Source organism: Pan troglodytes, chromosome 12 (assembly GCF_028858775.2).
Source record: "Pan troglodytes isolate AG18354 chromosome 12, NHGRI_mPanTro3-v2.0_pri, whole genome shotgun sequence".
In the NCBI taxonomy this organism is placed as follows: domain Eukaryota; kingdom Metazoa; phylum Chordata; class Mammalia; order Primates; family Hominidae; genus Pan; species Pan troglodytes.
The window spans coordinates 45019895-45045815 of NC_072410.2; the positions used below are offsets into that span (position 1 = coordinate 45019895).

General features: G+C 34.1%; 1 long non-coding RNA gene across 1 annotated transcript in view; it reads left to right on the plus strand.

Annotated features, from left to right (window-relative positions):
- The window catches only part of LOC129143149 (uncharacterized), a 38766-nt gene extending 23746 nt beyond the window's left edge, over positions 1–15020 (plus strand). The window contains exons 2-3 of the long non-coding RNA XR_008546288.2: positions 11043–11158; positions 14971–15020. This is a non-coding gene — a long non-coding RNA (uncharacterized LOC129143149). The remainder of the gene's footprint in view (positions 1–11042; positions 11159–14970) is intronic.
- Positions 15021–25921: the final 10901 nt, after the last annotated feature.

Consider the following 25921-nt stretch of genomic DNA (forward strand, 5'->3'; position numbering starts at 1 on the left):
TGATGCTAATTTTTTCACCAGTGAAAGCGTGTAGGAATTCTTAGAGCATGCTCTTAAAACTATTATTGAATACAAAACTTCTGGATGATAGTTTGGTTATATATATCAAAGCACGACCTTGAAGCAATTAACTTGTAGGAGTTTATACACAAAAATAATAGCAGGGGTGTGCCAAGATTTAAACACAGGGATATGCTCACTTATCAATCAGTTCCAGTAAGCAAAATAGAGTGGATTTAATAGAAAGAATTGGGTACACAAGTAATGGAAGAGCTGAGATGTCAGTTGGGGAATTGTTAATATAAGGTTGACAAGAGCAGGAGTCTCCGCTACACTAGGATAAAAGGAAGCAGGCTCAGTACCCAGAAATTGACATCATTTGGTAAAAGCAAGAACCATGGTGAGGTATTTCAGTGGGAGCTGGAGCCTCAGAGAAGATGAAGCTGGTACCAGAGATACCACTCAAGGCAGAGAAAAATAAAGAATACCCTCTCTCTTTTTCCTGCCTTCCATAGTCTCCTTTATCAAACCAGCCAGAAGACAGCTGCCCTAGGAACCCACTCAGATAGCCAGCAGGAGGCTGCACCACTGTGTTTAATTCAAAGTATAATTAAACTGTTGACAAGAGCAGGAATCGCTACCACCCTAGGATGGAGGGACAAAGGAAGCAGATTCATATATTACCTCCTCCTACCTTCATTTTCTCCCTTCCTCTCCCTCCCTTTTCTTCTCTCACTCACTCCCAAAAACTGAGAAAATACATTATCAGACACATATTTAACAAAGAAGTTGTTTTGTTTGGTGTGTGCTGATGAAGATGGGGGTTACAGTTTAAATGGGGTTGATGAGAAGTCTGTGATCTCAACACATAAAACATAATTACTATACTTAGATTTGAAGCTTTCAGCAAGTGACAAGAAGAAATTATCTTGGTAAAATTAAAATACATATATTAACAACATGTTGAAAACACCACACATTAAATATCATACACGCTTCAATTTGAATTTGGCAATTTTGTTTATACAAAACTTAAAAGCCTATATAATTTGGATTTTATAATTTCAGAGATTCAGGTGTACACATATTTTTAAGGGCTATCTATCTATCTATGTGTATATAAATCCTGTATATTTAAAGGGATTTAGCAGGACAAAACTGTGCAATTAAAAGCTTATTCCTGGTTGACTTGAAGATAGAGAAACAAGGAAAAAATTAACACATTCTCAATGCTATACGGTTTTATTAAGGAAAAAGCAGAAGTTTGGTTATGAAAAGTAAAAAAGAAAGAGAAAGATACAGGCAGCCTTAGTAATGGCTACATTGACAGGCAGTGGTATTGAGGAAATAATCCTTTTATGGGAATAAATGTTTTCTGAAGGTTTTATGCTGAAAAACTGCAACCCTTCCCAAAAGTTTGTTATCAGTATGTCTTTTAAAGAGCTTTTGAGAAGTTCCTTAACTTACTATTGCAAAGACATCTTCCCTCCAGGATATCACATGCATCTCTCTGCCTGAATGCCAGGGAGTCTCCTCTCACCTCCTACACACATTAAACTCCACCCAACCTGGCTGTCATGAAGCCTTCTTCCCATGATGCTCACCAACTCTCTTTCAAAAATGGTCTTGAGTGGTGCTCTGGGCAAAAGACAGCCTTTAATTTTATGTAAGGGGTGTGATACTCCCAACTCCCAAATAGTGAGAAGTATTTTTCCTTTCTGCAATGCAGGTTTAAAAAAAATGATTAAAATTATCCATAAAATATTTTGAATTCTGAGTCTATGGTCTTATTTTCCATAATAGTGAGAAGACGTAAGCTTGGGGAAGGGGACATTAAGGTAATATATTCATGTTTTGTCACACCAAGTTTTATTATTTTAATGATGTATCCAAGTGGAGATGCCTTATTTGAAAATAGGGCTATAGAACTAGATTAAAAGTTAAATCTATGATGAATATTTGATTCAATAATATCATAATTGAACTGTGTGAAATAATTCAGAATTCCTGATTATTGTTAAAAATAAATTAGATACTCATTTGCTCAGGACACTTAAGCATTGTTCATTGTAAAGAGCTGTTAATAAAATGTGTTTGTATAATCACAATCTTTGCTAAAAAAATTTTAAAGAAGAGACAGCACATATACACTTCAACTTTGCAACTTAAGACATACTATAAGTTATTGCTAGTTTCTTCCAATATATTTTACTATAGAAAAAATTTAGTTTTTTGTGCTTTTTTCTCTTGCTAGAGTCAAGAGCAGTATTTTTATTGGAAGTTGTGAGATACATGAAATGAAATAAATCTTAGTTCTCAAATAGGATATCCATATTAAAATTTAATCTTTTAATATCATTATTAAAATTTTTCTTTATTGATGTTAAAAGAAGGAATGCCACAACATTTCACTGGGGAGAAAGGAATACTTTTAAATCCAAAAACTACCCGGAAAGACAGATGGCTCATTTTGGAAACATAAAAATTGTAATTATTTTTATTTCTTAGATAATTTGGCATTTTTAGAATATAGAATTTTGAAATATAAGTTTAAAAATTATATTATTTGTACATTTTCTATATTGTCTTGACTCATGATTCATCTCTACGTATTTTGGGAAAGGAATTGAATTAGATCTCACTTTCCTGATATTATAAATCTCTGCTGTTAGCACATTAGAAGTGAGATATAAATTTATTTATCTGCATGCTTAAAAAATATAAAAAGATTACGACATTTTATATTTCACCTTGCTTTTACATGTAAGGCAAATATATGTTCGATAGATCGTGTTTAAATTATAAAGTTTTAATTAATTAGAGTTTTCTGGAGAAACATATTATTTGACATGTAAATAATGAGCATTTTACAATTGAGATTTAATTCGTCTTCCTGGATCATAGACACTACATTTATTTTGTATTCACTACCTTCCATCTTTTCCTAAAGATTTTCCTTAGTCATACAAGGGACTAAGCAATACAAAATGTGTACCATTATAAAATTTTACTTCTATATGTTAATGGTTTACTATAAGCACAATTGAAACAAGGGATAGCATATCATTTACTACGTCACCTGGTATTTAATTGCTTAAAACTTATTCAAAATTATAAAATATATAGAATTTTTGGAATAAAAATAAAATTTGAATTTGAATAATATTTTAGTAAAAATAATCTGTTCTTGAGAACTGCCTCTTTTGATATGCAGCAAGTTTATTATTACTTGAATGTAGCTAAGTTCTAGAAAAGTATTTCATTTTGCTTTGATGTAAGAGTGATATTATAAGTCAATATATTATAAAATTTTAGTAAGTATTTATACTTACCTAGGAAATCTCAAGGTAAAACTAACAGTGAGTATATATTTTAAATATGTGTTACTGTACACCTATTTTGTTTGTTAATTATATGAAAAAATAATTTGTAATTGAAATGATAAATAACACTGGAAGAAACAGTAGAAGGGTTTGTCATGGTCTCCAAGGCCCTGTATAATCTGATCCCAACTTACCTTTAAAATCTTATACAACCCTCACATTATCTCACTGTGCCCTGGACTCATTGACTTTCCTCATGCTCTTTCATCATGCCACACTCATTCCTGTTACCAGGCCCCAGTTCATTACATGTGATTTAGCAGATGACTTTACACTTTGCCCTTAATCTAGTTTCAATGCTAGAATAAAAGAAACTATGCATATTTCCTCATTGTTTTCAAATGTAGCTACAAATGTAGTCACCCACACATACATATATATATATCATACCTACACACAAACACACACAAAAATACTTTAGATTCAATAACTCCTAAGTTCAGGTGTTTTGTAATAAAAATAAATTATGTGTCTAGTTTCTTCATAAAAAATGTTTTTCTATTCAAGAAATAGAAAAAGAGTGTTGATGAGAAGAGTCATACTCTGTAAAATATTTGAAGATATTTATTCTAAGCCAAATATGAATGACCCATGACCCATGACACAGCCCTTCAGAGACCCTGAGAACATGTGCCCTAGGTGACTGGGGCAAGTACAGCCTAGTTTTATACATTTTAGGGAGACAAAAGACATCAATCAATACATGTAAGGTGTACCTTGGTTTGGTCTGGAAACGCAGGACAACTGGAAGTGGGGGGATTTCAGGTCATAAGTAGATTCAAAGATTTTCTCATTGGCAGTTGGTTGAAAGAGTCAAGTAACTGCCTAAAGACTTAGATTCAATAGAAAGGAATGTCTGTGTTAAGATAAAGGGGTTGTGGAGACCAAGGTTTTATCATGCAGATGAAGCATCCAGGTAGCTGACTTCAGAGAATAGATTGTAAATATTTTTTTTATCAGACTTAAAGAGTCCGTTCTATCAGTAATTCTAAATGAGAGGAGGTTATAATAAGGCATGTCCAGCTCCCCTTTGCCATTATGTCCTGAACTAGTTTTTCAAGTTAACTTTGGAATGCCCTTTGAGGAGAAAAGAGGGCCTTTCCAATGTCTGGGCAGCTTAGAATTTTATTTTTGGTTTACACTGGTATTATATACTTAATTCATTTTGTTGTTATTAAATCATATCAAAATAAATCATGCTTATTAATATACAATATTTTAACTCCATATAATCAGCTGAATTCAATTTGATAATTAAGTTTAGATCTTATTATACAAGTGAAAACTATGTTTTCTAAGTTTCATGTTGTGAGGCCATTAGCAAATGTATGAGCGCTAAAATGTTTGTGATGAAATATCCTAAGTTTGAATTATTAAGCCACTAAAAGTTTCATGCACGGAAACAAGTTCCTAAACTTAAAATTAATCAGAGCATAGAAAGAAGTTCTCAAAACATTCAGTATTATTAATAGTTATAATACAACATTCTAATAATGACAGTGCTGTGAATGAAAGCAATAGACCCATAATTTATAAGAATATTGATTTTTAAATAGCAAAGTATGTAAGTAAATGTTATTAAACAGCACATTAACAAAATAAGTTATCATCCTCAAAGAATGAAATATCCTAGAAATTCAAGGTTCAATAACTGGAAATATAATACATAATTTACTTAGTCAGCATATTTTTATTCAGCACCTACTATGTGCCTGGCACAATTAAATGTCTATGGGGGCTGAGATGGGCAGATCACAAGGTCAGGAGTACAAGACCAGTCTGGCCAACATAGTGAAACCCTGTCTCTACTGAAAATACAAAAATTAGCTGGGCATGGTGTCATGCACCTGTAGTCTCAACTACCCAGGAGTCTGAGGCAGGAGAATTGCTTGAACCTGGGAGCCGAAGGTTGCAGTGAGCCAAGACCACACCATTTCACTCCAGCCTAGGTGACAGAGTGAGATTCCAGCTCAAAAAAAAAAAAAAAAAAAAAAAAAAAAAAAAGGGCGATGGAATACAATAGGTACAAAATTACCTACCCTCATGAAACCTACATTTTAGATAAGGGAGAGGGAAAATGATATTTAGCACAATATTTAATTTGTTTAGTAGGTTAGAAGGAGATAAATGCTTTCAAAAAATAGAATGAGGGATTGAAATTATTCATATTGCTCAGTTTGATAAGAATAAAGGTAAGAACATTGATAGATAAAATCTAAGAAACAATACTGAAAGGACTTTGGAAGATGAGATATCTATCTCAAATATTAGGGACCTTGGGAAAAAGAAATAGAATGATAATTTTCTATCATAAAAATATCTGCAGCTGAAATTCACAATCAATAGAATCAGTTTCCATTGTGTGTGTGTGATCTACAGTTTTTCTATTTTTTTGTCCTGACAATTTATCATAATATATATTTTTTCCTGTGTGTTCATCTTGGATTGAATTTCAGTTCTTTTTCAGCTGGTATAATTGTTTTCCATCTTTTTATTTTCAATCTTATATTTATTCATTCATTTAATAAATATGTCTTGAAAGCCTACCAAATTCCAGGCACAATAATTTTACTTAGAAATGTCAATGCATAAAACAGACACAAACAATAATCATCATTAATAACTGAATCATAAAATATTAGAATGATCAGAGTTATGCAAAATAATACAGGGATGTAGAACTCATAGAATGCGGTGTAAAATATGTTGATCAGAATAAGCCCATTGAGGAGGTAACATTTTAGCAAAGATTTAAGGAGGCTAGGAAATTTTCCATGATGATATCTGGAGTAAAATTTTACTAGACTGGGGAAATATGCAGGTCTATAGACAAGATGGTGCATAGTGTGTTTGAAAAGAAACAGAGACAAAGTGTGTGAGTAGTGAGCATGTAATGGGGAGTAGTAAAATGTAAGCTCTAAGAAAATAAGGGCAGTGGAGTCTTGCACAAGTCCTTGTGTGCTACTGTGTGTATTTTGTCTTTTAACTTGAGCAAGATGCAGAACCATTAGATGATTTTAAATGAAGGAAAAGCAAAATCAGGTTTACATGTTAAAAGGATCATTCTGTTATTTTTAGGTATGGACTGAAGAGGAAATTGTTAGAGATAAGCAAACAGGAATTTATTGCAAAAATAAACATTACCTGAGAGATGACGATGTGTGGGAAGTACCAAGATGTTAATTCAATGTCTAAGAAATAATATGATTATATTGTGAGGGTAGATGAACCAGTATTTCCTGGAATAGTGGATTTGTTATGTGATGAAAAATGATCAGATATTAAGATAGGACAGTTAGAATATGTGTTGTCATAAGCTCAGATAAGAAGATCATGCATGGAATAAATTTGAGAGGCAAAAACAAAAAGTTCAACTTGGATTTGAAATGGCAATGTTTGTTAGGTTTCCAACTGGAGATGTTGAGAAGAAAGTTGGGTATGAATCTAGGGTTAGAAAATAAACATGAGCTTTCAGTGTAAATTAGGGAGTGACCAGAATTTAGGTAGTTTTTAGAGATCACAGAAGGAGTTAATGTAGTTAAATCAGAGAAGAGAATCAAGGACTGAATCATGGGAGTGAATCTTGAGACAGAATCCTTAACATTGACAAAGAAGAAAAGTTGTTTAAGAAGAAAAAATAAGTAAGGTAGAAACACAACCACATGAGTGTGGCATATTAGAAATCAGATATAAAAATGAGGAAAGCATGATAACATTTTACCAATGGTTCAAATAAGACTACTTAAAATTAGCCATTTAATGTAGTAATTGAAAGGTTATGGATGACCTGGGTATGAACACTGGAATGGTGGAAGAAAAGCCTAATTTGAATGGGTTTAGGAGAAAATGAGAATACAAGTATTAGAAACAATGAGTAAAGACATTTATCCTTAAAAGTTTTCCTGTAGACAGGAGCATAGAAGTGGAACATAACCTGGTAGAAAGGTAGAAAAATATTGCCATATTAATACTGTATAAAATTGGAAAAATAGCATAGTTCTATTTTGATGGAAATTATATAATAAAGAGGAAAAACTAACAAAGTATGAGAGAGGAAAGAATCTTTGGAGCCACTTCTTTAAGTTACTGAGAAGGGATGAGATCTAGTATATAAGTGGAGATATTGGCTTCATATAGAGCACAGATGGTTCACTATAGTAACAGGTGGGAAGGTAGATAATTTGGGTACAGATGGTGGAGGGTTCGTAAATGAAGTTGTGGGAGTTTGTGGAAGTTTTCTTCTGATTATTTCATTTTTTTTCAGTAAAGTAAGAAAAGTTCATCAGCTGAGAGTAAGCATGGAGAACATGTATTATAGGATTTTAAGATATGGAAAGGTAAAATAATTATCTAGGGAAATGATAAAATATATGGTTAGAAAAATATGGTATAGTGTACATTTAGAGACCACTTCATGATCGTGGTCATGAGTTAAAGTGGGAATGTCAATATGACTTTTTTTTCCCATAGCCACATTCAGTTACATGGGTGTGGGTGTGGAGTAGGCTGAATTATATTTAATCAGAGTTGTGATTTTAGGAAGTGAGCATGATGATGCATGAGCCAATCTGAGAGTGGTGAAATGGAGGGTGTTTTCATGGAAGTGATTATGGTGCTGGACTATGGAAGTTCAGTTCAGTATATAGAAAAGAATCAGGATGGTGAAAAGGTAGTGAGATAAATAGATCGATGGTGTTAGTGGGAAAAGGATTTTGTTAAGACAGTAGAAGGTGTGAGAAAAATATATATGGGTTTGTGGACATGAGTGAGATGCACCAAATGAAATTTGTGGAAGGATTATAGTAACTGGAGAATGAAAATTCTATGATATGACCTTGAGAACATATGGTCGAAAGTGATTGATGGACACCACCATTTAAGGAGAGTTGAAGGAAATGAGAGACTAGAGTGTTGGGAGGATCACCCATGTGTATTATCAAAACCACTGAGAATAAAGGTAGGAGTCATATTAGAAAGACAGTGATCCAGAAACAAATTCTTGAGAAATTAAGGAGAATGACTCAATGATAATTAATGACAACACTGAAGGGAAGTCTAACGCCAGGCTTTTAGGTAGTACAATATTTTAGTTGGACTAAAATTATTGGGCATATTTTAACGCCCCTCCCCAATCTCTCATTATCTGAATATCCTTTTACTAGCTCCCACCCCCGCTCCATTTCTCTTCTTTCTTTTTAACAAAAATAAACTTACCAGAGTTTAGCTTTATTCCCCACCCAAAACTTTGACTGTATCCTGGATTATTTTATGCTTTTAATCTTTGAGTATCTTATCCTAATTTTTTAATGTGGGTCTTTGTGTGGTAAAGACTCTGAGGGCTTGAATGTTTGTGCATATTTGGGGTATACGATAACATTTGAATGGTGATTTGACTAAATATAGAACTGCAGAATAATGTGCATTTCTTGAATACTTTAAAACTATCATTTTATTATTTTTTTACATCTAGCATAGTGTTCAAAATTCTTTTATAAATCTGGATATTGTTCTTCTGTAGTTGATGTATATTGTCTCTTTAAACTTGGAATTAAATTTGTCTGCTGTAGTCTTTTACAATAATACAATGTATATAGGTCGAATTTTGCCTTATCCCTCCTATTTGTAATTCTATGAGCACATTCAATCTGTAATTTTCCATTGGTTTTTAATTCGGAAAAAAGTGTCACTATGTCTTCAGATATTCCCCGTTTTAATTTATATTTCTCTTCTTCTGAGGTAGCTATTATGCACACTGTGTCACGGCTATCTCTCTTCTCTATATTCTATGGGGTTTATAAATTTGTTTTCATTTCTTCATTATTTTATATTGCCTACCATTTTGCCTCTACTCTCATTTTTTAAATGTAGCGTTCTGAAGGCATTGCAATGTCCTTAGGAATGTCACTTTCATCTCCCTAGCTATTGTCGGCCTAAGGAGTTTTGTCAGCAAATATCTTCTGGGCAGCTCTAGTTTTATCCCAAGTTTGTACTGACTAATTTTCTCTTATTTTCTTAAGACTTAAGTCTGTGTGTTTGTGTGAAAAGAGAGAGACTGTTATATTTTATCAAGCATTTTCAGGTGTTCTGTAGCTGGAGAAATTTTCAGAATATATAGTCCGCTATTTTTCTTAGGTCTGTAAATCCCACTTATGTCTAACTTTTAGTATTGCGGATGAGAAGTTGAGTCCTATGTTGGTATTTTTTTTTTCTTTTATACATAATTCTTTTTTATAAACTCTCCTCTCTTATATATTTTTCTTTATCATATGAATTCATAAATTCCAGCAAGATACAAGTGAATTTTTTTTAAGTTAGTATATCTGACACTCAAACTTTTCAATCTGAAAATCTAAGTTTGTCATGCTAGAGACTTTATTCTTTCATCCATTTCTTCTATTTATGATTTCTTCATCTCTAACCAACTATTTCCTTCAATAACTGCTAATTTAAAAATATAATTTCTTATTTTCTATTTTCTTCAGTGGTTGCTCACTTGTGTTTTCATATCATCTAGATCAATATTCCTTTAAAAAATATTTTACCTGTGCTATAACACAGGTGAGCCATTTAGATTTTTCACTGCGTCTATTCTTTTGTCACAAAATAAACAAATGCAGTCTGTAAAATTTCTGTGTCATCTTTTAGAAGATTATTTTCCAAGACATATTCTTCTGTATCTTTCCAGAAGTGTTTCTTTTTCTGGTTCTGCAGTGTTCGTTCCCATGACCCTAAAATATAATTTGTTATGGTTGTTGTTTTAATTCTTTAAATTAATCTTCTACTGTTATCTTGATCTTACCTTGCAAAGCAGCAACTTAATGATCACAATCCTCAGGTTAATTTTCAGTTTTCGAATAGTTTTCTCCTAGTGACCCTCTATTTTCCAGAAATGGAAAGTTCTATACTTCCACTGCCTGTTTTGTTGTTGTTATTTTAATACTCTGAATAAATCAAATGTTTCAAAAATAGTAATCAAAACCATGTACTTTACTATGCTTGCTCCTCCCAGAGCTTCCAAAACAGTACCTTTGGGTTCTTTAAATCTGTGAGTTTGAGGAGACACTATCTCTTGAAGCAAGAGATCATATATGCTAGTTGTGATACAGGCAGAAGGCTATCAGATTCTGGCTCCTCATTCAAGAGGCTCAGAAGCTGTTTCCTTAGTAGTGCTGTACCAGGTTTCCTGGATTCTTCAATGTGTATATAGGCAGTGCCGGAGATAGAAGTAATTCTCACTTTTACCAGTGATCTGCTTTATAAGATGTTTACAGAACAGCTTCTTCTTAATTGGTATATTTTGAGTATGGAGTTTCTTTCAAGTGCTTGCTAATAAATTATAATTTGGGGGTGGTTTGATGAGTTGTTGCAAAGATTATTTTATATTCCTAATCTCTTTACAGATATTGTCATTAGAAAATGAAATCAACTACACTAGGGACAACTATTCCGATCTCCTTTGCAGAGAAGTCATAATTTTATTTCTTTTGTGCAGATATACCTGATCTTTGCTTTAGAATCCAACTGATTCATTAGGGGATTAGAAATCATAGACCTGTTTTTATTTAAACTTCTATCTAATAACTATGTCTTCTATTTTTATAATATTTGAATTTTTTAAATGGCTTATGTTTTAAAAGGTCTTTTATTTTTCGTATTTAGGAGTCAAATAATCGACTTTTTAAAAGTTAATATAAAAGGACTGAATACATTTTTGTGGAAAACCCATGCCAAGGATGTTTTCTAATGCCACAGGAATCATAGTCAGAAATTTTAAGGTAAATTTTTTAAGGTAAAATAATATGATATTTTATATTTATTTAGAACTTTTTATTTTATTAAGTAAAAAGTATATATGTAAAATTAGAGCTGCACTGTTCTGCAAAACATGGTTTGTTTGGTTTTGTTTTGGGGGACTTCTAAGTACACAAGTGGTAAAAATGGTGGAAAGGGAGAGTAAAGCTGTAGATGATGGAATGAAAAGGCATTAACGTTTCTTTGCTACAATGCTGTCATCCCCATTTACAATTTACTTTTGATTTGTACCAAGCACATTTAGCACAAGTACTCTTCCTTTATTCTCTTTGCCAGATTTCATACAGGTTCTGATGATTGAATTAAGGCATTTTTCACAGTAGAGTACAATGACAGACAAGTATTTATGTAGGTGTATGTGTATTCAAAACAAAAGAAAAACAAAAAGAAGCATCAGCGATGTCCTCAGGATGAAAGAGGGTTGCCTAGGCACTGACTGCTGTTCTCTCATCATCATTTCTGCTGCCTAACAGTCTAACAGTCAGAGACTTAGAATATGTGCCAGCAGATTCTGTTTAACCGGCAGACACAGTAATAAAACATAAAAGTAAAGAAAGTGATTTTTTTGCAAGTCTAGAAAAGCTAAGAATTAGTGAGATTGACACTGAGTTTTGGCTTCAAATTAACTCACAAAGTCAACAAATAAATAAATATATTCATTACACATATAACAAATACACACACACCATATTTGTTCCTTAAGGAGATTTAGAAGTTTTTGAATAGTGTTACTTTCATTCTAAAGATACTTTTCCCTCATTCCTGATCTACCACACTTAATTTGATTTCAAAATAGCTTCTTATTGATTTTAAAACAGGTTTCAAAAAATCACAGTGATTGTAAAATAGAATGGAATGAATATAATATGGTCTTTAACTTAAATCATAGTCATTTGCATACTTCAAGATAATTTGTTTCAAACCCCACAATATTTTGTATCATTAAATGCAAAATATAAACTGCATCATGGTTATAGGAATAAGTGCTGTGATAGCAATTTTACTACTGTCATTGTCCATCTGAACAATGAGTTTGTAAATGCATTAGATGTTGAATTATGTTCCAGTTAGCTATGGCTTTACAAGTGTCTCCAAAACTTTGTGGCCTTAACCAACAAACATATTATTTTATTTCATTATTTTGTGGCGAAGAATTAGGGTATAGATCTCAGGGGAATCTTTTTGTTCCAACACAGCATTGGTAGGGGTCACTGAATGGTGTTTAGCTTGCGGTCTGGATGGTCCAAGATGGCTTCACTCATATGTATGGCAGTTTAGTAGGGACAGATGGAAGACTGGGCTCAGTTGGGCCCTTCTTTTTCTCCATTCAGTCTCTGGAACCCTGACATGATCTCTACAGTAGGGTTGCTGTCCTTCTTACATGGTAGCTGAAGGAACCAAGAGCAAGTGTTTCTAGAAACTCAGCCAGGAGCTGTAAACCTTTATATGACTCAACCTTGAAATCTCAAAGTAACATTACTGCCACATTACACTGGTCAAGCATGTCTCTAAGGCCAGCCCAAATCAAGGAAAGGGGCATTAAACCTCACCTCTCAGTAGGATGATTGTCAGTGTATTTGAGGCCATGTTTAATATGCCACAGCTGTGTTTGATCCTTTATGCCTAGCTCCTATCCAGGACATCCTACATAAATAAATAGCTTTTTGTTTCTAACATTAAGAAACTTTTGAAAAAATAATAGTTTCTGGGAATAAAGTCCTGATGGCACTTCTAGGAATCAAAGGAATTCATAAGATTAAATACCTAACCTTTCCTCTGGAGGATGAGAACATTTTTGTGCAAAGCAGAAAGGTTTCCAAATTATGAGGTAGAAGAAACTAGAGAAGAAGTGAATAGAAAAGCAGTTGTCATGGTGAATCTGAAAGACATAATGGAAGGAGAGAGTGAAGAGGTAAATTAAGATATCATGAGATTAAACTCAGCAGTAGCCGAAAATTAGATTCAAACCTACTCATCTGCTGCTTGGAAACTGTAGCCAATTCATTTTTTAAAGAAAGAATTTCTTTCCTAAGCAGGACCCATAGTTGTAGAGCTTGGTTACAGCTAGGTTATGCATTTCATCTGTTCTTTGTTAACAATAATGTAATTTTGTAAATTTTACTTAAAGGCTTAATATTTTTGAGTTGTAATTTATATTGTCTTTATGAAAGCAAAACTAGACAATGGATGGAGAAGTTGACAAATCACCATGCAGATTTCAGCTTCCGAGTCCAAAGTGCTTTGGATAAGATGGCCTCACGAACAAGACAGAGTTTGGTAGTGGTGCATTTTGTAGTGGTACACAGGGTCAGAACAGATTGGTATATGATGGTCAAAAAAGAGGATCAAATATAGTTTGGATATTTGTCCCCTCCAAATCTCATGTTGAAATGTAATCCCCAGTGCTGGAGGTTGGGCCTGGTGGGAGGTGTTTAGGTCATGGAGATGGATCTTTCTTGAATGGCTTGGTGCCTTCCCCACAGCAATGAGTATGCATGAGCTCTGGTTGTTAAAAAGAGTCTGGGACAGCCTCACTTGCTCTCCTGCTCCCTTTCTTGCCATGTGACACACCAGCTCCCCCTTTGTCTTCTGCTATGATTAGAAGATTCCTGAGGCCCTGACTAGAAGCAGATGCTGAGGTCATGCTTTTTATACAGTCTGCAGAACTGTGAGCCAAAATAAACCTCTTTTCTTTATCAACTACCCAGTCTCAGGTATTCTGTTACAGCAAAACAAAATGCACAATTACAGGGTCGCTTGAAGGGAACAGATTCTAGAAATGGGGTATTAGAAAGTGTCAGAAACCACATACATTTCTTTAGCTATTTGGCAATCAGTGATATTAAAGTCAAAAATAGAAATAAAATGTATATTTTTTTTCCTGTAAGCCTCAAAAATCATGTGTCATAAACATTGTAATCCCCCACCCAAACTGTTGTTTTCTTGTTTACCAATATGTAGACTACTGAGGTGGCCAAAAAAGGGTACCCAAACTCCAACTGTTGGCCTAGAGATATGGCACATGATCAAGGCTTTCCCAGATTAGAAGCAGAGACACTTCAGTTGAATTTAACTGCAATAAACTTGAAGTGACCGGGACACACTCAGAAACACTTTTTTGGAAATTGATGTCACTGGAGACATTCAAAGCATCACGTCTTAAAATATGTGTCCAATCAGCTGGTATAAGAATTATTAATAGAACATTGTGTGAGAAGTTTATGTATCTTCCAAATTATTAATTTGGGTAAAACGTTTCTGTATATAATCCTAATATTTAGTTGAGTTATCCACCATGTGTCCAGTACCATACTAGGTATAATGCACTGGATATATTTTACATACCTAAATTCTGGTGGAGACTTTTTTCTGTCCTGGTTAATGAAATTATTCTTAGAGAAGAATTAACTTTATTGGGTCTATGACGGGGTTTCACCATGTTGCCCAAGTTTGTATCGAACTCCTGAGCTCAAGTAATCTGCCCTCTTTGGCCTCCCAAAATGCTGGGATTACAGGTGTGAGCCACTGTGCCCAGTCAAAGCAGTATAAATTAAATGCATTTTATAAAACATTTATCAAATGATTGCCTTGAATTTTGATGGAGTTTGAAAAGTAGTGTTGAACAATATAGACATATAAAGGTTAAGAAGGTTAAGAATCATCATGCAGACAAGAAAGATCACAAAATTAAAGAACTACCAAGGATATATTTTTAATAGTAGCATATAAAAATTTTCTTTATGGAATATAATATTGCTTATTTTACTTCTTTCAGAAGGATTAAGCAGCACAGGGATAGGTGTCCAGCTCAATTTCTTCTCTTGTGAGTACTTAATTATATGACTGTCTTAATGTTTTTTTAAAATAATTTCAAATTTTCTTCTAGGTTAAGGGGGGGTACATGTGCAAGTTTGTCAAATGAGTATATTGCATGATGCTGAGGTTTGAGGTACGAATGATTCCATCGGCCAGGTAGTAAACATAATACCCAGTAGTTAGTTTTTCAACCCTTGGCCCCTCCTGCTCTCCCTTCTCTTTCTAGTAGTCGTCAGTGTTTACTGTTGCCATTTTTATGTCCATGAGTACCTGATGTTTAGCTTCCGCTTATAAGTGAGAACATGTGGTATTTGACTCTCTGTTCCTGTGTTAATTTGCTGAGGATAATGGTCTTCAGCTGCCTCCTCATTGTTGCAAAGGACATGATTTTGTCTTTCACATGGCTGCACACCGTCTTAACTTTTAAAAACAATTTATAATTTTCAAATTGCCTACATGCTTCTTAATTAACACATTCAAAGCAAACATTTAATAGACCTCTTTCTGATTTAATATATAAGAAAACAGACACTATCCCACTATCTAGCCCTAACAGGCCCATTTTCTCCAAATGCTTTCCCATCCAAAGCTTGGATTGTTAAGTGGATGAGAGTTGCTGTCATTTAAAGAATATATATGTAAAGATGCGAGAATAGGAGGTCATTAGTCTGGATCTTCACTTATAGTAAAAAAATTCAATAAACAGTAGAAGATTCTGCTTTACATTACTAGTTTTAGTTTCAACTTTAAAGACTACAAAAGACAATTTAAGTGGGCCCGTAATAGCTTCTGTTGAGACATGTGTTTTGGAGAAAGAATGAATGTTGGATAACATGGTCTGTTTATCAACCATGACTAGCCAGGAATTCTTTTATATATGCAATATTAGAAAAAAAACAAAAACAATTCTAAATTCATAGTTGAAGCCTGAATTTTATGGTCCATAATAAATTTGTCAAAAGTAAAAATGGGGCTAAAGAGGATATGTAAAGAATCTATGATTAAATGTTTTGGTTCTTAAGAGAGAATTAGCGCGAGTGAGAAACAACTCCTAGGAATTGTGTTGCATTCTTTGCAAAGTGCTTTAATTGGGACATAAATAAATCAGAGTGAATTCCAAATAGAGAGCTGGGAGACAGTGAAGACACCCAAAGCTATGACATGTGCAAGGTATTATTTAACTGGGGTGTTTATGTTTTGGAAGAGGTCCATAAAATGGCACAAGAAATATTTCCTCAAATACTTGAAAAGAAGGGTCCTATGTGACTCCAGAGTCATAGTAAGGATGAAAGAATGGAAGCTTCAGAGAAAAATATTTCTCCTCAATCAAAGGAAAAACTGCATACAAATAAAAGCTATTCAAAACAAGATGCACCTATGGTGAATGCCGTAGTAAGGGTATAAGCACACAATATTATGTTTGGACCTTAAGGAGAGAATGAAGCAACAACTAGAGAATAACACTAGGCAACTTAGAATGTTCTAATCCCTCTTTATGCTATTTGGTTAAATGATATACTCAAAATTACAGGCCTCATTTATTTAAGGTTGATTTTTAAAATGTGGTGGAAAATGCTGCCAGAACAATTGAGTGTTGTGTACCTTATATAAGTTTTCATTTTACATGATTTTTAATCCATAGTTTGTAACCTTCATAGGTAAGGAAACAATTTAGCAGCTAAGAAGAGCATTTTCAAATAAATTAGGTAAAAGAGGTAAAATTGCAAAAATGAAATTTCATCCAACAAAGATCAATATTGCTTTGCAAATCTTTTGTTTGAACATCTCAATGTGTATGTACATGCACACACACACACACACGTGCAAGTACTCTGTGATGACATAAAGTGTGCTTTTCACTGTCAACCATGTTCTAAAACTTTTTGAAAACAGTGTCTGAGACCATGATTCCATATATATTTTATCTAATTTTGATTGCATTGGATAATGAGAATAAAAGTAATATTATTGTAAATCAGTGGCCAATTGCCTAATTTTTGTCAATAAATTAATTTTAATTACTTTTATTTACAATTACCATAATTCCATGTTAGTAGTCTTCTTTCATAGTGTTTCACCCTTGAAAGTGACTGCCATTTCTTTCTTTGAGATTAGATTAAGACTCTTTGAAACAAAGGAGTGTTTAGGGACTGATGTTGCAAACAAGAATAGTTAAACTCCTGAGTCCAGTGCTCATTTAATATTGAGGTTTAATTCTAAACTAAGCTAAGGGGAGTTGGTGGGAAAATGAGTTTTAGAACTGGGCATATCTGGATTCAAATATTGGCACTTATATTTTGTTTAACCTAAGACAAATTATTTCATTTTTCTGATCTCCACCTTTCTATATCTAAAATGAAGATTATGTTTTTCAGAGTTTGATTTTTATGCAATGTTCCTCCCCTAAATCTAACTTCATAGTACACATTCAGGTTACAGAGAACACTAGAGCGATTACACTTTATAATGAAGTCTTCAGTTATAAAAGAGAAAAGAATGAGAGAGAGGAGAAAGAAAGAAAGAAAGAAGAAAGAGAAAGAAGGAAGGAAGGAAGAAAGAAAGGAAAAGAGAAAAAGAAAGAGAGAGAGGGAGGGAGGGAGGGAAGGAAGGAAAGAAGGAAGGCGCTGTCAAAATTCTTTTCATTTGTTTATCGTCTGTATGTGTTATCTTTATGGAGAAGAACATTCCATCTATTTAGGAAACCCTCTCCTTCCCAGGGTATTTGAATCCAGAATAGGGAATTCAAGAATTGGAAAGGGATCAAGAAAGGCGGATCTTGTTTCACAGCCAAAATTTGATTGGGGTAAACGAGATTCTTGCTAAGACTTTTCCCACAGGACCCCAAGGTAGAATGCCAGCTAGGAATTTGGGACAGAAGGGCTATATAAGAATTAAGAGCATTATTTTGACTAATGACAGCTATGTCATGCCTACTCGAGAATCCTAAATTTTGTTTCAGGTGGAAATTTAGTGTTCCAAGTCTTAAGAACAAGTCCCCAAAACTCTTAAGCAAGGCTCCCAAAGCAAATATTATTTGTAATGGTCCATTTCTTTATCTTGGCCAACAGATTATCACTAAAGTAGTTGACATTTACAGACCTTAGATATAAGGCTGACTACTACATTTTGATTATAATAGAACAACTCCAATTAAGACGCACACACACACACACACACACACACACAAAGGTGTGGTTATATTTAATGATATTTTGGATCCAGCTTCAAATGGCTCATGAGAACCAATTTTTAAATTTTCAGAAAAGTTTTTGAAAGTGGTTGTTAAACACAGCCAGTTTAAAAAATTAAATTGCATAATGTACATTTCGTAAATCCTTTTAAAGAGATAAATGCTTAAAATACTCAAATTCATCACTTTTTAATTAGCTTAATTTATTTCACTATTAACTATACTCTTGAGGTTATTATTCTGTTGTTTTAGTATATTTATAAATACAATGGTGTGATACTTCACATCATTTTCCCAATGTTCATTGATATCATGCCATTAACTTGAAATAGATATTGTTGGAAATATTTACACCACAGATACTGGCAGGCACTATAAATCAAGGCTTTGTTGTTGTTTTTAGAAGCATCAGTTGTTAAACATGGCCATTACGCTCATGGATTGTGTCAAAAAATTTCAGAAGTATTGGTGACATACATTTGTCTAGGAGGCCCAAAAAACCGAATTCTTACCTATGTTAACTTCATTATTATGCTCCACCACAAGGGACATCAGCCCTTTTAGAGGGAAGGTCTGAAGCTTCTTTTTCTAGGGACAGCTGAAGGCCACAGTATATGCAGTTAGCCCTTTCCACTGCCTGAGAGTCACTGAAGAAACCGTTCCACGTTTTTTTGTTTGTTTGTTTGTTTGTTTTTTGTTTTGTTTTGTTTTGTTTTTGAGACAGAGTCTCGCTCTGTCCCCCAGGCTGGGGTGCAGTGGCTCCATCTCGGCTCACTGCAAGCTCTGCCTCCCGGGTTCATGCCATTCTCCTGCCTCAGCCTCCTGAGTAGACGGGACTATAGGTGCCCGCCACCACGCTTGGCTAATTTTTTGTATTTTTAGTAGACACGGATTTCACCGTGTTAGCCAGGATGGTCTTGATCTCCTGACCTCGTGATCCACCTTCTTCGGCCTCCCAAAGTGCTGGGATTACAGGTGTGAGCCACCGCGCCCGGCCTCTGTGTTTTTTAGATAAGACAAGAACAACTTGAGACATTGTGAATAATTCTTGAAACAATTAATATAAAGCATTTATTTTGAAATAATTAACATTTTTTTCTTTTACCAATGTGATTTTGTTTTTCTTCAAGCTGAATAATTTGCTGTGTACAAGTATAATTTAATACCCAAACATGTAATGGAAAATAAATTTTCATTAGATTGCCACTGGATCATTGTTGATCTATAGCAATGCCTTTTCTTTTACTTCTCCACTCTTCAGGGCAAACTTCCACTACAAACAATAACTGTCCTAATGCTGAAATTCAATGAAAAGACCAGTGTGTAATAAAGTATCAAAATCATGAATCAACAATGGGGACTCTACTGACAGCTTCATAACCAAGTACGGAACACATCGATCTTTATGCTAGCTTGAGTTCTATTGCTGCATCAAGAAGGAGTTCATATATAGGGGTTTTCTCTCTACTAAGATGGATATAAAAAATGTATATTACCACGATACAGTGAAAAGTTAAGGGTTTTTTTTTTCAGACTAGAGGGTAAAAGAAAGAAAATCACTGTATAGCTGTGGAAGTAAGAGCCTATGGCAAATTGCCTGCTGTGTCCTCTGTGGATAGAGTTCTTAATACAATTTATTCTGTTATCATTTCTTTGGAAAAATATATTATCTTGAGGTGTAAGACATTTGAAGATCTGTCTTGTTCAGATGCTGTATTTTAGTAGATGGACTTTTTTTTCTGTTAGAGCATATTTTCTATTCTCTTCCTGTGGATGCCATCAAGATATTTCTTTTTTAATAGACATTTTTTAGACAGTTTTAGGTTCACAGCAATATTGAGCAGAAGGTACAGAGATTTCCCATATACTATCTTTCCCCACAAATGCATAACCTCATCCATTATCAATATCTCCCACTAGAGTGGTACATTTGTTACAACTAATGAGTCTAAGTTGACACATCATCACCCAAAGTCCATATTTTACATTAGTCTTCACTCTTGGTATTGTATATTCTATAGGTTCTTGAATTTTGCAATGCTTTATAAACTCTGTTTCTAAAAAAGCCAAATTATTTTGTGCAGATTCTACTGTGGGGTATATCACTATGAGTGAATTTAAAATTTTAGTAAGTGCACTGAGAAATCGATTTGCCACCTAATCTTTTCTCTAGCAATAAACCATTATTCAAAATGTGGCAGGGACTCCGGCACTTGCCTCAGAAATGAGAACTGTCAGTAAAATAGTTATTTATGTTTAGTAAAAATCAATGTAGTTTGAAGCACTCTGAAGAGAATTACAGGTGAATTAAAAGTCAATTATAAGAATCAGAATCTTCACTAACGTAATGTTCTCCTGACTTTGGTATTCTTTTCGTACCTTCACATTTACATACATTTTTATTCCTCCATACTTTCTCTTATGATTGTTGATGTCTTGTATAGGTTACTCCATTTTGTAGAAAGATTAATTAAACACTTCATTTTTGGGAGAATCTCAAGCTCAAGTTCAGACCAAGATAGCGTATCATACTCCTGTGATATTTGGAACTTGTCTTCAAAATAGGAAGGAAAGGTAAAGTTATCCTTTCAATGTTGGCATAACCTATTATGATAAATAACTGTTTTTTCACTTCTAAGGTTGGTTTTTAGTAAGTCAGTATGCAGATAATATGTTTTATTTAGCTTTGTTTTACTTGTAGGTATATTTCACTGTAGGTTCTTAACCTCCATAATAGAAAGATATGTTCTGTGAGGAAAATATGAGGTTGTCTGAAGTCAGAAAAACTACAAGAGCCTGAGATATGAATTCTAATCAAGTGATTCATTAAAGCAGTTCTCCAAAGAAAAGGGGAAAGGTGAAAGCTAAGTAAGCATGTACACTTCCCTCAGCCTGCTTGTGTGGTGAAACTCTGGAGCATGACTTATATTCATGGAGTTAGTCTTCTCTTTGAGTCAAAAAGACTCCCTTTCTACTCCCAAGTTAATTAATCAATAACTGGCTGTGTACTATAGGTCGTAATTGCCCAAGAATGATTTTTTGAAGAAGGGCAGCTGTTAGCTGCTAGTATGCAGCACCCACGGGGTCTAGAGGATGGGTGCACCAGCAGGATAAAAGGGAGTCTAAATGGGCCATCAAGAGAAAGCATTAGAGAGATTCAGAAAATTAACTAATAAGCATATATATTTACGTTAATTATATATATATAATAAAAATATTTGATGCCTATAGTCCAATTACAGTGTGAGGCTTTATTTTTGCCTAATTACCATTTTGATTGAAATTTATCTGAATCAGAATGTTTATAGACCAGATGTGACCAGGCACTGCTTTCTAAATTCCTATAGTATTATACTCATTTACCCCACACATTTTTATTTTAGCCCCCTTGGATCCTGAAGGCATCTGAATCTGCCAAATGGAGTATAGTTGTATTGGAGGAACTTAATTGCAACAACCTAGGATGGTTATCTCAAAACTAGGATAGGGTGAGGCTAGGGCTAGGATACTTATCTCAAAAGTATTCAGTCTTCAGTCAACTCTTCGTGCCACCACTTTTCAAATCTTCAGTTTTACATCATAAAATCAGTATTAAAGAGCTGCAAGGGCTTAAAACTCCCCAATTTTATAAATAAAATAAGTTATAAACAGTGCTTAACACATGATGAATGAATATATAAAATAGATATATATTTGTATATAACATTATTGTTGTTAATTTTGCTAATCTAGTCCTTATTTTTATCCAAGCAGCCTAAGACAAAACTGAAGCACAGAAAGAAGTTATTAGCCTAGAATTTTTCAAGTAGTGAGAAAAGAATCAGGACTTGATTAACAAATCTGGGCTCAACACGTCCAACTAGATCAACAAACTGAACCTGATCACCAAGATACATTTTCTTTTCTACAATTTCTAGTGTGAATCCTTACAATCAATACTTTTTCTGTTCTACAACTGAAAATTTTCCAAGACTAGAACTGAAAGAATACCCACTTTCAGAGCTCTCCTCTGCATTGAAAGCCATGAGGCCTAATCATTCTCTGTGATTCTTAATGCTTGGCCTAGAGTAGAACTGTCCTTGCTGCATTCCTTCAAGTACTAGGTTCTGCTTGTTGTCTTAATGTCAGAAATGCTTTTTCCATTCCCTTAAATTTCTGTTAAGAAGCCCTCTCCTCAGTCATTTTCTGTGATTATGTGCTGTGGTGAAAGAATGCCATTAGAGGAATGAGCAAGTGAAGTGCTGGTGAAAGTGGGCATCTACTAATGGTAACAGCTGAGTTTTTACCCTTTTTGATACAAGTGGTTTCAAGACCTGTTAATTAGTGGCCTAAATAAGCAGACAACAGGCATAGATTTTTCTACTCTATTTTCCTTCAAATTTGAAAATTTCTTTGACTCTCACCCATTGATCTCCCTTGTGCCTTGATTTCAGTTGAGACAACATCATGTGCTCTCTTCCAATTTCCAGAGCATTAATTCCTTTTCATTCTCTCTATGTCTCTTTTTTTTTTCTTTTTTAAAGACAGCTCTCTTGGCTCACATGTAATCTTAACATTTTTTTTTCAAGTATTTTCTGATCCTGTGCCTTTGCACTGTGACTTTCTAATTTTCCCTATATATGTGATTGCTTTTGTATGTCCTACTCTTTAATGCCTGCCTCCCAAAAGAGGAAAAAGAGAAAAATGAGGAAGGTGAAAAGGCACTGGTCCTTTAAATCCCGTGGAAGTTATTTCGGCTTCAGAGGGAGTGGCTTGCAACAATGTGAAGAGGTACAACAGCAATGACTGACTCCTACTGTTTCTGCCCCTCCAGGACTAGAAGCAGAAATCAGTGAGCAAAACACTGATGGCTGACATTTGGAGAACAGTGTCCTTATTACTCACTTTTGATCCCACAAGATGCATGTATAATGCTCCAGGAATATGTGCATAGTTGCCTACCATAGGGGTGGGAGGCGGAGGATGGGTGGCTGTTGCCAAGCTAAAACTAAAATTGACCAAAATTAGCCACAATTTACTGTCCAAGCCTCCTTCTGGACATTGAATGCCTTCAATAGATTCCAAAGTTCAAAAATAGTCACATCAGACAATCCTGCCAGTGTAATTGTTTGTCTGAGTTGAGAGATGGATTCCTGGTATATCCTACTCCACATTTTCCCAGAATTCTCTATGCTCTTATTTTTATCTTTATTTATTCATTTTCTCAGCTTTTTCTTATTCATTATATCTACAATTCTTTGCCAAATTATTTGTTATTATTATTATTAGTCTATTTTTAGAATAAAAATGCACACACAAAAAATTATTAGAAAAGAAAAAGTTGTTCCAAGATCTCAGCTTGGTCACTGCAGTCATCCTCCACACAAACATTGAGAGGTATTTTTAATTTTATTGAAACTGGTGAATAAACCTGTATCTCTAAATAATGGTTTATAATATTTGTTAATGTTCATCTTCATTAATTATCGACTGTTCATTTAATATTGATGATTTGTTCTATCCATTGCTATCTTTTTTTACCCTGCAGACTGTCTTCCAGGGAACTCTACGATCTGTAGATCAGCTGTGGCTATAGGACTCTTATTCACTTTTTTCTGGAATTAGTGCCACTGTTTACTGATTATCCATGGCTTTCCCTTTATTTTCACATCGTTTTGCATGCAATAACATAACATGAATCTCAAAAGCATCATGCTAAGTGAATCAACCCAGATACAAAAGACTAAATACTTTATTATTTTATTTATATGACATTTAAAGAATGGCAAAACTATACAAAGGCCAGAAAACAGATTGGTATTTGATACTGTCTGGGAGATGGAAGGTGATTAACTGTAAAGAGGCGTAGTGAAAATATTTGAGGTGATGAAATGTTTTATGTTTTGAATTTGGTTATGGTTAAACAACTGTACACATATGTCAATATTCATTGAGTGGTATCATTTAAAAAGATGAATTATTTTATGCTATTAATATTCAATTTCAAATAATGGGTTTTTTAAAAAATTCTGTTATTGTCAGTTTACAATATTATTACAAATATCTCCAAATTTTCAATATCTTAAATAGGTATTTATTTTGTCGCCTGTAAAGTTCGAGTTGGTATAATGTTTCTCTTTAACAAAGGCAGCAAAGGCAGTCACACCTGCTACCCTCAACCTCGGAGGGTTGAATATGACTACTCTAGCTTATGCCCAAATTCAATGAGTAGCATAAAGGAGGAAAAAAACTAAACCTATTTATTTTAGGAACCATACACATTTATTTTAGGCACCTATCAGAATTGTATTTGACATTTCCTATTGACCTGATGTGTAAATAAACAAAGATAACCCAAAGGAGAACAAAACACAAACTATATATTTAGAGTTTGCAAGGGAGTCAGCCACTGATGCCTGCATTTGGCACAGAGTCAAAGGCAGGTAGATGAGAAAACTTTACAGTTAAAAAAAAATGGAGAGGATTCAGATATAATCAGTTTGTATGTTTTTTGCTATAGGAAAGTTGGAGCCAGGCTAACCAGAAGTGAGTGTCTTATGTGATTTGTTTGGTTGGAGCCAGGCTAACTAGAATTGAGTGTCTCATGTGATTTATTTGAAAACCATATTTGGTTTTCTTTGATTGGCCCTGAGTTGGATTCAGGGGCAAAATTATGCAAGCGAACAATTGATGACCCAGTCCTGATAGTTCTCAGACAATTGCTCCAGATTTTGTGGTTCAGCTTCTCAAATGCAGATTTGGTGCTTCAGAGTTCTATTGTCATATATTGGCAGGCCATTGTCTACTTGTGTAGTCAGTCTAATAAGCAATTGGTCACATGGCAATACTTTCATAAAACAGAGACTAGGCAATGTATTTTGCTTTTCTGGTTGGGTATTGTCAAGCCAAATGTATATTTTTATACAAAATGTGAACCCCCAGACCCGCACTTCATTACAGCCAAACATTTGTGTATATATTTGTTCCCATGCAAAGAATACACTCAATCATACCCTAAGAGATATCATCCAATGTACAAACAGATTATCACTTACAATCTAAAGTTTTGGATCTCTGAGTTATATACTGTTCCCTGTATGTCTATATATAATTCCCTCTTAATGAGGATGTCCATAAATTAAATACATATTCAATATACAGTAGTTGAGTAGGAGCAGAATAATTGCAATTCAATTTTCCATCAAGGAGAATGAGAAACACGTCACTGTCACCATTGAATAAAATGACCAAGTCTTGTAATGAAGAAATTGCTAGGAGTCCCATACTCCAGTAGAATATGTTCTAAGTTCCTTGGATAGCCCACCTTCATACCACTGATTATGCTTTCTGAGTGCTATGTAGTCAACCTTAACCTAGTGCAAAGTTTTTCATTTTACATTATCTTCTCTGGCCCATCTGAAGGAGGCATTAAAAGAATATAACCTTCGTGGAATCACATTTTCCAACTTGCAATCTACTAGTCAGTTTGAGGATCTCGCTGAGGTTATTTCAGGGGTCTAACAACCATAGGATTGCTCAAGCAAACTAGTACTTGGGGCAATATAATCTCTTCAAAACTTTAGTAGGTTTCTGTCTATTGGATTCTGAATAATTCTGGGGCAATGATATTTAGAAATAGTTTCTAAGCCTAAAATATCTAGTCTTTTATATACTTGTCTTGTGCTCTGTCCATCAGAGTCTCTCTGAACTTAATCACACATAACTTGGGGCCATTTGAAAC